The sequence below is a fragment of the Lygodium microphyllum genome, chromosome 11, assembly GCF_053477565.2.
Source record: "Lygodium microphyllum isolate KBCC chromosome 11, Lygodium_microphyllum_v1.1.10, whole genome shotgun sequence".
In the NCBI taxonomy this organism is placed as follows: Eukaryota; Viridiplantae; Streptophyta; class Polypodiopsida; order Schizaeales; family Lygodiaceae; genus Lygodium; species Lygodium microphyllum.
Genome location: NC_141145.1, coordinates 125,282,534 through 125,295,570, shown reverse-complemented (window position 1 = coordinate 125,295,570; position 13,037 = coordinate 125,282,534).

Here is a 13,037-nt window from a genome sequence, read left to right as displayed (position 1 = left end):
TCTCTTGTGACTTGTTGTAAATAAGAATGTTATCAAAGAAAACGAGCAGAAACTTGAATAAGAAGGGGTAGAGGATTTTATTCATGAGGCTCTGAAATGTAGCGAGGGCATTAGTCAAACCAAAAGGCATACGAAAAAATGGTAAAGTCCATGATCAATCCTAAAAGATATTTTGATCTCATCACTCTTGCTCATACAAATCTGATGGTAGCCAAAGTGTAGATCAATCTTAGTGAGGATACGTGCCCCTTTCAACTCATCCAACAAGTCATCAATCCGTGGGATGGGGTACTGTGTCAACTGTGATTTTGTTCAAGTCCGTGTAGTCAATGCACATGCAGAAAGAGCCATCTTTTTTCTTGACTAATAGGATGGGAGATGCATAAGGGAAGAACTCGATTCAATAAAACCCATCTCAAGTAACTAGTTGACTTGCTTTACAACTTCTTCACATTCACACTTGGAAATTCTATAAGGTGACTTGTTCATTGACTTGGAATGGGGCTTAAAATCAAGTGGGTGGTCCCCTTGCTCCTTAGGGGGAAGGACCATAGGCATCTCAAATAAATCACTATACTTCTCAAGTAAGGGCTCGAAGGCTGAATTTTTAGATACCTTGGAGAGGCGATCTAAATTTTCCTTATTCAAGTGCAAGACAAAGATATATGAGCATTTATTAAACTCCCATTTGAGTTGCTTTGCTGTAATTAGATGAAAATCAATGAACTCCCTCTAAGTTGATGAGTTGTCCATGCATCATAAACTCCACGTAGAGCTGAGAGAAGTCCATAGCAATTTTTCCAATTGTTCTAGTCAATCACAACCCAAGACAATACCTATGGGGCCCATGTCTAATGTGATTTGGTCAATCAATGCCACATAATTCTTAGCCAAGGATAGGGGAACTTTGGAACATACATGTGTGCTCATTTCTTCCTCGCCATTTGCTACTTGAACTTTTAGGGGGTGCTGCAATTCCATAGGGGTGCATTTCAACTAGTCATTGGCTGATTTATTAACAAAATTGTGAGTACTACCATATCCACAAGAATAAACACATGCTTCCCAACCATTAATACTACCTTGAATGCTTAGGGTGCTGGGGCTCCTAGAACCAATCCAAGCATCTAAGGAGATGGAGCAAAGGGAGGTGGTAGTTGGGGGGGTGTGTGTGTCAAATTAAAAGCATGGGATGGGAAACTGTCAACTAGGTCAACAGGAAACCCATCCTTCGAGTCATAGAAGTGCTCTTGGTCCACATCCTTAGCATACTCTTTATTTTTAATATGTAAATATTCCACATCATTGCCCCAATCTTCCATTATATACATGCTATGAACTTTGACCTTGGTTTTCTTGTAAGGGCATTTTGAGGCATGGCCGATTGTGTACTTGTCTCCACATTTAAAGCAAAGACCTTTTTCTTTTCGTTCCTTCATAACATTTGTGGGAATGAACCAAGTATTGTTCCAAATGTGCCACGCTTTCTTTTAGCATAGGAGGGGGGATAAGTGGGTATTTTGGGGCTGCTATTAGGCATGGTGAGAGCAAATTTTGGGAGCAAATTTAAAGCACAAAAAGTGGCATGGGAGGTGTAAAAGAGAAAAATTTCATGGAAAATGAAATAGTTGTGGATCGACAAGTTGGAGGTTTCCTAGATGCAATTTGACACTCAAAATCCAATGTAAGTCTCGTTCATCAATTGGAATCCGTTTTGACCCCCCATGCAATCCCCACAAGGTTTGGTATTATGAAGCAACTATTGGATTCGAAAGCCAAAAAGTGCATGATAGAGGCCAAGTTGATAGATTTTGATGCCATGAAGCCAGTCGTCTGGTTGGATCACAATTTCGAGCTCGCTGGCGCCTTTGCCTAGGCAAAAACAACTTTCAAGAAGTGTGAACATGTGGAAAATTAATCGATTATTTTAATAATTAGAGTTAATGAATGATTAAAAGAGATTTATGCTCAATTTTTTTAGTGTAAAGGGAGGGGGGCCACAAATTTGTGCCCCCTCAAATCCATTGATTCTTGGATTTTGGAGTAGGGGGGGAATGTAGAGGAATGCTTTGGGAGTTGAGATGAAGAATTTCTTCATTCTATTTCACTCCAAACTACACAAAAAATGGTGGAATGAATAAAAAGATGAAAATTTAATATTTCTCTCTCCTGTTTTTCTCTTCTCTCTGCACCTTGTTCCCATGGCTCAATCTATTGAGAGAGGGGTGGGCTAAAGCGATAGATTTTGGATGTGTGATGATGCTGAAGTATTATGGAGCATAAATCAAAGGTTGGGGATGCGTCAGTAGTAGCCATGGAAGAGCGTATATTATGAGCGTATATTATCAACATCAATATTTTGTCATTTTATGATGATTCTTTTGCGTATATTTTGGAAAATGGTCTAGAATGATTGAATATGGTTTAGTGCTTGAAAGATTAGAATTCTTAGTTGGTTCTTGATGTTTGCATAATAACAATTGAAATTGAGAAAACATGTAATGCGAGAATTGTGATATTTTGGAAAAATCAAAGATTTGATGAGTTTTTATGGTTCGTTTGGTGTTCATATGGGATCATATGTAGTGTAATGTTGTATCTTGGTTCATACAAGCTCTACATATTTGAAAATTAGAAAAATCAAGTTTTATGCATGGAAAAATTACAAAAAATGATGAATGTGTTTGTGAATATATTGCGGGGCTAGGGCATGAAGTTTAGCCTAAGCTTATTCCCATTCTTTATGTTAAAGTGTGTATTTATTACTTTTTACATACAAAAAACACATAAAGAATACTCTTCCACACCTACCCATGCAAGTAAAATCTTAAGCGGTAGGGAAAAGGGGCTGTGGGAAGTTGAATATAATGTGGAATGCTGATTTTATGCATATTTGACATATAGGTATCATTTGTTCTAAGTTTAAGAAAGAGCAATAGCACGAATTATTTTGTTACTGCCTTAACAACGATACACTACGTTAGTGGAATAAAATCATGAAAAGAATTATTTGTGCACAATCCATGCTATTTGATCAATAAGTTTACTTGTTTGTGTACTTAAAAGAATTCACTTTGCATTCGCAGTCTATATACGTGGTATCATGAGTATTATATCCTGTGGTGGATGGATAGCACTTGTTTGCAAATATTTGACCCATGTTGAGTGTGAGGTTCCTTAAGCCATAGGTCTAGATAATTGTTTCCTTTGGGGCTTGATTTGGTGAGGATTGAATTATCTCTTGGAACATTTATTATAAAGAGAGGACTATTGTGCATATGTGTTATATGTTGAAACAACGTATCTTGGGGCTAATCCCTGGGGTGTAGTAGAGTCGTAGTGCGGCCACAACAATTAGTTGGGGGGTGCTCCCTTTGTTTGTGTTACGAGGTGCTAGATAGTGTCATGTTTGGGTACTCCAATTGCTTGGAGTCGGGAAGGGCAACATGTTGGACTACACTTTAGAAATAATATCCACAAATGCATTCTTTGGTTAAATTAGTTCATAGTATCCATATGCTTCTGGCCGCAAGGCTGTGGGTTGTTTAGATGAGTTTAGGAGGTTGAAAAGACATTTATCGATATATCCCTTGAAGAGTTGAAGGTTTTCAAAGATGATTTAGGGGAAGCTACCATGACTCATCAAAGGCAGTTGATTGTTCTACGCACATGCTTTGAGAGGTGGCATGAGCATTGCATAGATTTGAATCCTCAGAAGTATGTATTTGGAGTATCTTATGATTTGCTATTGAGTCATGTTGTGAGTGTGGTTGGTATTACCACCAATCTTGAAAAGGTGGTTGTTATTGCGGCTCTAAGCCCACCCACTTGTCCTAGGAAAGTTCACAATTTTGTTTCATCTGTGGGGTACTATCGTCGATTCATTAATTCATTGGCTAAATGTTTGCTACCCTTGACAAATCTTGTATCTCATAGCCATGTTTTTGAATGGACAGAAGCATGTGAAGTGGCATTTGAAGATGTTAAAATGGAATCATCCAAAGCACATTTTTAAAGACTCCCAAAAAGGATAATGTTTTCTATATATTCGCGGCGGCAACAAGGCATAGTATTAGTTGTTGTCTATTCCAAATTTGGGAGGCACAACTTGATCATCCTATTGCATTTGCAAGTCGGAAGTTGGGAATTTCAGAGCTTTGTTATAGCTATTTGGAGAAGGTTTTCTTGGCTATGGTATTTTCCACCAAGAAGTTTTGACACTATATTCTTTATGAGAAGGTGGTGTTTGTTACCAAGGCAGAGGCATTACACTTATTACTAAACAAGCTTCAACCCTTGATCTTGTCTAGCTAAGTGGTTGATTTCTTTGCAGGAGTTTGACTATGAGATTATGAGCAAGCTACCAAATCTACAGGGTAAAGTAGAGTGCCTAGTAGATTTTGGTGATCCTAAGGAAGAGTGGGCTGATATTAGTGACTGTGAGGATTTATGTAAGATTGATGCAGCCTCTATTCTATCATGGTATGCATCCATTACACATTATCTTATCAATAAGAAACCTAGTGGAAACTCTTTCTAAATCTGAGAAGAGAAAGATTAGCAACAAGCACTTCGCTTTTCAATAATAGCAGGTGTCGTATATAGGAAAGGTGTGGATGAGATTTATCATCTTTGGGTGGTGTCTAATGTAGTACCCTTTATTCTTGAGGAATGTCAGGATTCAGCATATGGAGGCCATTTTGTTGGATGACTTACCACCCAAAAATCTTTGCGTGACTGGCTATTGGTGTGGCTGGTGGTTTTCCAAGATGCTTTTGCAGATATTAAGCATTGTGATGCCTGCCACTAGAGACATGATGCTAGAGAAAATCATAAGTGGCCATTTAATCCTATTCTTGTGACTTTGCCCTTTGAGAAGCGGGGCATTGAGTTTATTGGACCTATGCATCCTTCGTCTACTATGTAGAAGCATTATATCATTGTAGCAATGGACTACTTTACCAAATGGTTTGAAGCTCGAGCTACGATGAAGGACAATGCCAAGGAAAAGTCTAGTTTCATTATGGAGCAAATAGTTTGCCGTTTTGATCCACCTAAAGCGCTAGTGTTCGATCGTGGGACAAAATTTTTGAATAGGATCATTGAAGCCTTGATTGAAGCTTTGAAAATTAAACATAATAAAACCACTCCATATAATTCCCATGCAAATGGACAAGTAGAGAATACCAATAAGTAGCTTGTAGGTATTTTATCCAAAACTCAGAGGATAAGCGCGACAACTAGTACATGAAACTTCATGTGGCTCTTTGGGCTTATAATAGAATATTCAAGAGAGCAACATGACACACCCCATTTAAGTTGGTCTATGGAGAAGAGTGCGTCTTGCCCTTAGAAATTGAGTTATCCACTGTGAGGTTTGTGTTGAACCATTCTTTGGGTGAACTGGAATCATTGCAAGAGAGGTTGATCTCCCTAACATATCTTGATAAGATCTGATTGCAAGCTTTGTTACATCAAGAGGTAGAGAAGAAAATGATGAAATCACTTTATGACCTTCACACTAAAAGATATAAATTTGTGAAGGGTTAGTTGGTTTTATATTATGATGCACGTCGTGAGTTGGCAAGTTAGAATCTAAATGGGATGGTCCTTATAAGTTTGTATGGTCAGGAAAGAATGGCTCTACACCCTTTTAGAAGATTTGCAAGGGCTAGAGTTTAAAAATAAAGTAAAATTTAATAAGTTGAAGCCCTATTATGTGCAGGGAGGACTGATGTCGGACTTGGTACCTTTGCAGGTCTTCGAGAATCTAGCTTGAACTTGTACTAGGTACCAAGGCATTCAGATGGGTGGAATCATTCCTTATCTTAAACATCCATATTTAGAGGAGTGTTACCACCAAGGTCAAGTGGTATGGTGGAGTAAGGGTTATCAAGTAGCTGAGTGGCAAGATGAATCTTTTACGTGGGATATCAAGGTCTACTACCACCATTGTTATAGGGTTCTTACTAGGGTCCCTATTGAGTTTAATGAGGAAGGAGGGATTGTACCTGTCATACATTCTCTCTCTCACTCAGTTTTGATTATCATAAGTATGACTAGACCGATCAGTATGGCATGGCCTATCAATGAAGCGTGGATCTATACTTTGTATTTTGATGCAACTTTATGAGGGCATGCTAAACATGCGAGTGTCGGTATGGTTATTAAAGACCCCTGACATAGAGTTGTTATGAAAATGGGAGTTTATTTAGACACTGCTTTTACTAATAACATGGCAGAGTACAAGGCCTTAATCATGGGGCTAAATATAGCCCAACGTGGTGGTATCCACTATTTATTGTTGTTTGGTGAAAGGTGACTTGCAGTTAGTGATCAATCAATTGAATGGGACAATCACTTTGTAGATTCATTGGCACATTATGCCTTTGCTGAGGATGTACTTCTCAATTGCGGTCTTGAGGGGTTATTAGAATCGACCAATCTTATTATCCCATGACTATTGTGGGGAGTACTTGGTGACATGCCTTATTATGGCCGCCAATGGTTAGTATGGGTGATGATTCAGGTTGCAATTGACAACCTTGCTATTCTTTCATGCATTCATAGGATTGTTAAAAGACATATTCATAGGACATCCCTTGCCATTTATGTAGGGGGGTTAGATAATAATCTGATGCATTTAGTGTGGGCCCTAAGCAACCTATCCCTTGGTCTAGTGCTACATTTTAGTATGATTTATGTGGGGACCAAGGGTTTGTTTTCAACCATAAGATGCTAAATATTGTGCTTTATAACTATATTTTCATTAGGCCAAGATGGCCATTTGGTTGGATTTAATGTTGGTTTTTGTAAGGCCAAGAGGTCCATGTATTTGTTTGGTGTGGGTGTGGTTAACGCTTTTTGGTCTTAAGTGATGTACCAAAATAGGTGTGATGGAGTACTTGGAGCAAGCCTCTTGCTACACAAATGCAAGTCTACGTGATGTTCTTCCTTTATGAGTTCTTTCCCTTTGTGCTATATATATGTGTGTGTATTTTTTGGGGACTGGCAATTCAAGGCATGAAGTCCCAATGTTTGGTTAGGTGTATTTGGGGAGGTTTGAGCAGTTATCCACACCTATAAAGGCATTGTTAGGTATTTAAAGAGATTTTTTGAGAGTATTCCTTAAGTGACCATGTCTTGCTAGCCTGTTAAGTAGCTTTTTATAGGAATTTCTGTTAGTTATGAGGCAAATAGAGAAGCTTTCCAAGTAAAAGAAAGAGAAGAAACAATGAATATATCTAAAGGCTGCAGTATACGGAGGTGTGTAACAAGGGGTTCTAACCCCCCTAAACAAAAGAAAAAGGAAAGAAAAGAATGAAAATTTCCAAGAGTAGATGATCATTGCCTTACGCAACAAGCCCTGTAGGTTAGTGGTGTGACGAGTCAAGACCCGTGGCCGATGCCTTGTCTTCCTAGGGGTGACATTTAGTCGGAAAGAAAAAGAAATAAGAATTGTTGGAGAAAAAATAAAAGTGAGAAAAAAAAAAGGATTTAGTGTTTCCTTGGGAGCACTTGGTAGGTTCTTGGATACTGAGACAGGACTTGAGACTGATGCCATGTTCTCCTTGGGTCACAATATGCTTAGCTCCCTTCTTTTTACACACCTGAGTATTAAGTTCTAAAGTATAAAAAAGTGATGAATCAAAAGTATGTGAAAATGAAAGATTAGACTATAGAAGTCCTTTCCTAGTAGAAGTTCCTGGTTTAGTTGTCCTAAGTTGGGTAGATAGGTCAGACCAACACTTAGAATGACTCAGATGGTTCTTTTTAGCCAATATGTGTTGGAGCAATTGGTTAGCAACTGACTCTGGATCTCTTTCAGGTTATACTTGGCATATTCCTTATAGATATTCATGCCTTGATTTGATCAGGGGGTAGGGTGAGATCTCTGTTTGTGTTTTGCTGTGTATTATTATTTGAAGTAGCTTGATGCTCTTTATGGTTTCTTTATGTGAAGATCTCCTCAAGCCCTACACTAAGTGCATCAAATTATTGGATAACCCCTTGCATAAATAGCAAGGGGTGTCCAATAAATATGACGATAAATGATCCTATGCATCCATGACAGAATAGGAAGATGCTCAATTGCTACCTGACTCATAACCCAAACTAGCCTCGTTAGCCAAAATAGGACGTGTTAGCAAAAGAAGATCCTAGAGTAGTCATGGGCTATTGTTAGAAGGTAATTATAAGAGCTTCTACTTGGACCATAATTGAAAACACATCTTCAACAAAAGCATAATTGGCCAGAGAATTTGAAAGTGATTCCATTGTCAAGGAACTAGCTAACAAGTCACCATTTAAAAATTATGCAACATATCCAAGGAACATGATGGTACATCTGTAGAATGAGATCCCGTACACTATAGGTCCCATTCAACTGGTTGATCACTAGCTACAAGCCACCTTTCACCAATAATAATGGACGAATACTACCATGTTGGGCTATATTCAGCCCCATGATCAAGGACTTGTATTCTACCATATTATTAGTAAAAGAGCATCCTAAATATACTCCCATTTTCATAACAACCCTGTGTCGAGGATCTTTAATGACCACATCAATACTCGCATACTTAGCGGGCCCTCTAGAAGCTCTGTCACAATACAAAGTATAGGCCTAGTCTTAAGTGATAGACTACGCCATACTGATTAGCTCACTCATACTTATGATAATCAAAGTCAATTTGAGAGAGAGGATATATGACATGGATAATCCCTCCTTCCTTGTTGAACTCGATAGGAATGCTAGTCAGAATTCTATGATAGTGGTGGCAGTAGACCTTAATATCCCACATGAACGATCCATCTTGCCACTCAATAACCGGATAACCTTTACACCACTAGATCACTTGACTATGGTGGTAACAATGCTCTAAATATGGATGCTCAAGATAAGAAATGATTCTTCCCATCTGGTTGTCTTGGTATCTACTACAAGTTAAAAGCTGAATCATGAAGGACCTGCACATGCACCAAGTTCGACGTCAGACCTTACATGTAGTAAGGCTTCAACTTATTAAAGTTAAATTTATTTTGAAACTCTATCCCTTGCAGATATGCTAAAAGGACTATAGAACCATTCTTTCCTATACGGAAAATTTTGTATGGCCCATCATATTTGGGTTCTAGTTTACTAGGGAATAGCTCACAATGAGCATCATAGTATAACACCAACAACCGACCCTTCACAAATTTATATTTCTTAGCCTGAAGGTTATTTGAAGTGCTTTCATTCTCTTCTTCCCTACCTCTTGATGTAATAAAGCCTACAATCGAATTTCATCAGGATATGCAAAATAAATAAATCTTTATTGCAATGGTTGTGCCTCACCCAATCAATGATTGAGAGCAAATTGCATAGTGGACAATTCTATTTCCAATGGTAAGACACACTCTTCCCCATATACAAGCTTAAATGGGGTGTGGCATGTAGCTCCCTTGAATGTCGTATTGTAATCCCAAACTGCCACACATACAATTTCTTATCCCAATCTCACTTTCTTTTCAGACACTATCTTGGATAAGATCCCTACAAGTTGTTTATTCATACTCTCAACTTGACCATTTGCTTGCGGATTATATATGGTGGTTTATTTGTGTTTAATCTTCAAAGCTTCCGTCAAGGCTACTATAACCTTATTCAGGAAGTGTGTCCCTCAATCAGACACTAGCTCCTTAGGTGGACCAAAATATCAAAAAATTTGCTCCATAATAAAACTTGCCATTTCCTTAGCATTATCCTTCATTATTGCTTGAGCTTCAGAGACCACTTTATAAAGCAGTCCGTTGCTACAGTGATATAATGCTTCTACATAGTTGATGAAGGGTATATTGGTCCAACAAAATTGATACCCCATTTTTCAAAGGGTACCATAATTTAAATAGGGTTTCCAACCACTTACGATTCTCTGTGGCATTGTGTCTTAGGCAAACATCCAACACTTAACATAATTGAAAACATATTGAAAAATCGATGGCCATCAGTATATCTAGCACCTCATAGAGAGCTTTCTAGTGGGTGGTAAGTCATCTAGCAAAATGTGCTATTGTCTTTTCTGTCATAAAGGTTATTAGATATGCCCCACATGATAAATCATGGCATTCCTCAAGAATAAATGACACCTCATTAGGTACTACATATTGACAATAAATCTGGTCCACAGCTTTCCAATACAAGACACTCGCTATAATCGAAAAGCTAGAGCTTATTGCTTAATCTCTCTCTTCTCAGAATTTGATAGAGCAGCCCCAACCTCTCTTGTAGATAGATAATGCATTATAGTTGCATACTAGGAAGGGATGGAAGCACTATTGATTTTGAATATACCCTTTGATGTCACTTCCTTCAACCAATATTTCCTTTGGCTTCCCGAAATCCACAAGACATTCCACAATGCCATGTAGCTTTGGTGGCTTACTCTTAATCTCATAATAAAAAACCTAGCAAAGTGATTAACCACTTTACTAAACGGTCAAGCGACAGTAACTTGTTTATCAACAATTTAAGTCCTTTCACCTTTGTAAAAAATACCACATTCTCATAGAAAATATAGTACCTAAAATTTTTTGCATTGAAAACCATTCCAAGACACAATTTCTCCATATAAGTATAGTTGACTTTAGATATCCCCAATTTACGACTAGCAAAGTCAATTGGATGATACCATTTCCCTTCCCAAATTTGGGCTAAACAATAGCTAACACTATGTATTATTGTTGCTGAAAATATATAAAAGACCTCACCTATTTTGGGTGCTTTTAGGATTGACACTATTGCTAGTTCCTGCTTCACATCCTCAAAAGATACTTGATAATCTTCGTTCCAATTAAACAAACAATTAAAATATAACAAGTTCGTCTCAATGGAAACATTCTTTCTGCCACAACATTGATAATACCCTACTGATGATAGAAAGCCGTGTACCTCTTTTGGAGTGCATGGCAGGCTCATAGCAACTATGATCTTTATCTTTTCAGGGTCAGTCACAATCCTCACTGAGCTAACCATATGGCCCCCAGTAACAACCCATAGGGTACCCTAAAGATGCACTTTCATGGATTAAGAGCAATGCATAACTGTTTGCAATGCTTAAAATATTTCCTTAAAATAATCAGTTGTCTTTCCCTTGTGGTGGCTGCCCCCCCTGATCATCGATGAAATCTTTTAACTCCTTAGGGGAGATGTCACCAAAATTCTTATCAGCTGTATGTTGCCAAGACCTTGGCACGTTGGATAACCCAAAGACCATCACATGATATATAAAGATACCAAAGACAATGACAAATGTCGTTTCACCTTATCTTACTCCGTAATAGCTATTTGGTTGTATCCAGCGCAAAGAAATCCATAAATGAATATATTTTCCTATTCACTAATTGATCTAAAATTTGATCAATGAATGGTAATGGTGGATAGTAATCCTTAATTGTCTACGTATTAAGCTCTTTGAAATCTATGCAAAGTCAAATTTGGTTATTCTTCTTTTTTCTGATAACAACTGGTGAACACCACTCTGTGTGTTGTACCAAAAATATCAGGCCAGCTTTTTGTAATCTCTGTAACTCCTCAAATAGTCCGTCCCTTAGTTAGAAAGGCATATGACTTAATTTTTTTCGCACAAGGCAGTTACCTTCCTTTTAGGGGAATGATATGAATAGCCAGGTTGGGAGGAATACCTCTCAACTCGTCATAACTCCAAGCAAAGATGTCACAGAATTTTGAATCAAGGACACATAGTCCTTCCTTTCTTCCAAATAGAGCATGGACCTTAATTTAATTAGCCGTGAATCATTCAGTGTACCAAGGTCCAACTCAATTACATCTGCATCTCTTATCCTCTCTCTTGAGCCTCTATTGGCTTACTCAAAGTTACTTGATAGATATCCTCTATAATGGACCCTCATTGGATTCATCACTTAATGACGTCTCAGTACTAGTTGTATCCTCCAATGTATTTGTCTTTGTAGAGGATAAAGGAACCCTCTCACTTTGAGGAGATTCAAGGTAGGCATCTACTACTACACATCTAGCACCTCTACCAAAGATCAACCAACCAATGGGTATATCAACCTAACTATTTGCTTATAGGATCCATGGGGCCTGCCTAGCAATACTTGATAGCTAGGCCACCTTGTGAACCTTATCACCCTAAAGTCTAGAATGCATTCCACAGGAGTACGTGGACTTCAGTAATGTAACCTTTAGGTTGTCTTAAACTATCATTAGCCATTTGGAGAATCATGAAGGCATCTTTTTGTATTTCTAACCCTAGTCTCTCCATCAATTTTGAACTCATAATGTTGATTGGAGGATCATATTTCTGCAATAGTATGATCCACTAATATTCTGTCAACATATGCTGCTTCCCTTGGAATATGCTTTTCAACATGTTCAAACCAATCATCTCTCACCCCTGCGCTATGCCTAGGGGCTACATGATGATATACCCAATGTGCAAAATCTTCTTAAACTCTTTATGCATTCTTGGAGATAGCTTAATTAACTGCAGGAGATTTATATCCAGCTTAACCTCACAAAGAGCTTGCTAAATCAAATTCATGATAGTTAGCAATAGCTCTCTTCTCCCACCAAACCTTTCTCTCCTTTGGCCTTTGAACAAGCTTTGGTGCCTCTTTCTTAGCTTTTTCCTTCTTGTTTAGCAATTCCTTATCTTTCTTGGGGTCAGATTTACTATCCATGGCTTTTAGAGGTCCACCTTTCATGTCGGGATTAAGGAATTGTTAGGGTTTCCCTCGATAAGTTTTATCTTGTCTTTGTTACCCTCTTTATCCTTTTGACCTCTTGTAATGACCCATAAATTAGAAGCTTCAGTGCCATTGACATGTATAGCTTTAATAAGGCTCACTCCATTGCCACTAGGCGGCTCCTCTACAATAGACTTCCCTCTTTGTAGTATTTGTTTCGGTCCCTCATTTTGCTAGAGATTATTCCCTTGTGCTCGATGGTTGATTGGACCTGGTTGTTTATTCCCTTGCTGGAGAGAGCTAATTTTGCTCCAACTGGTACT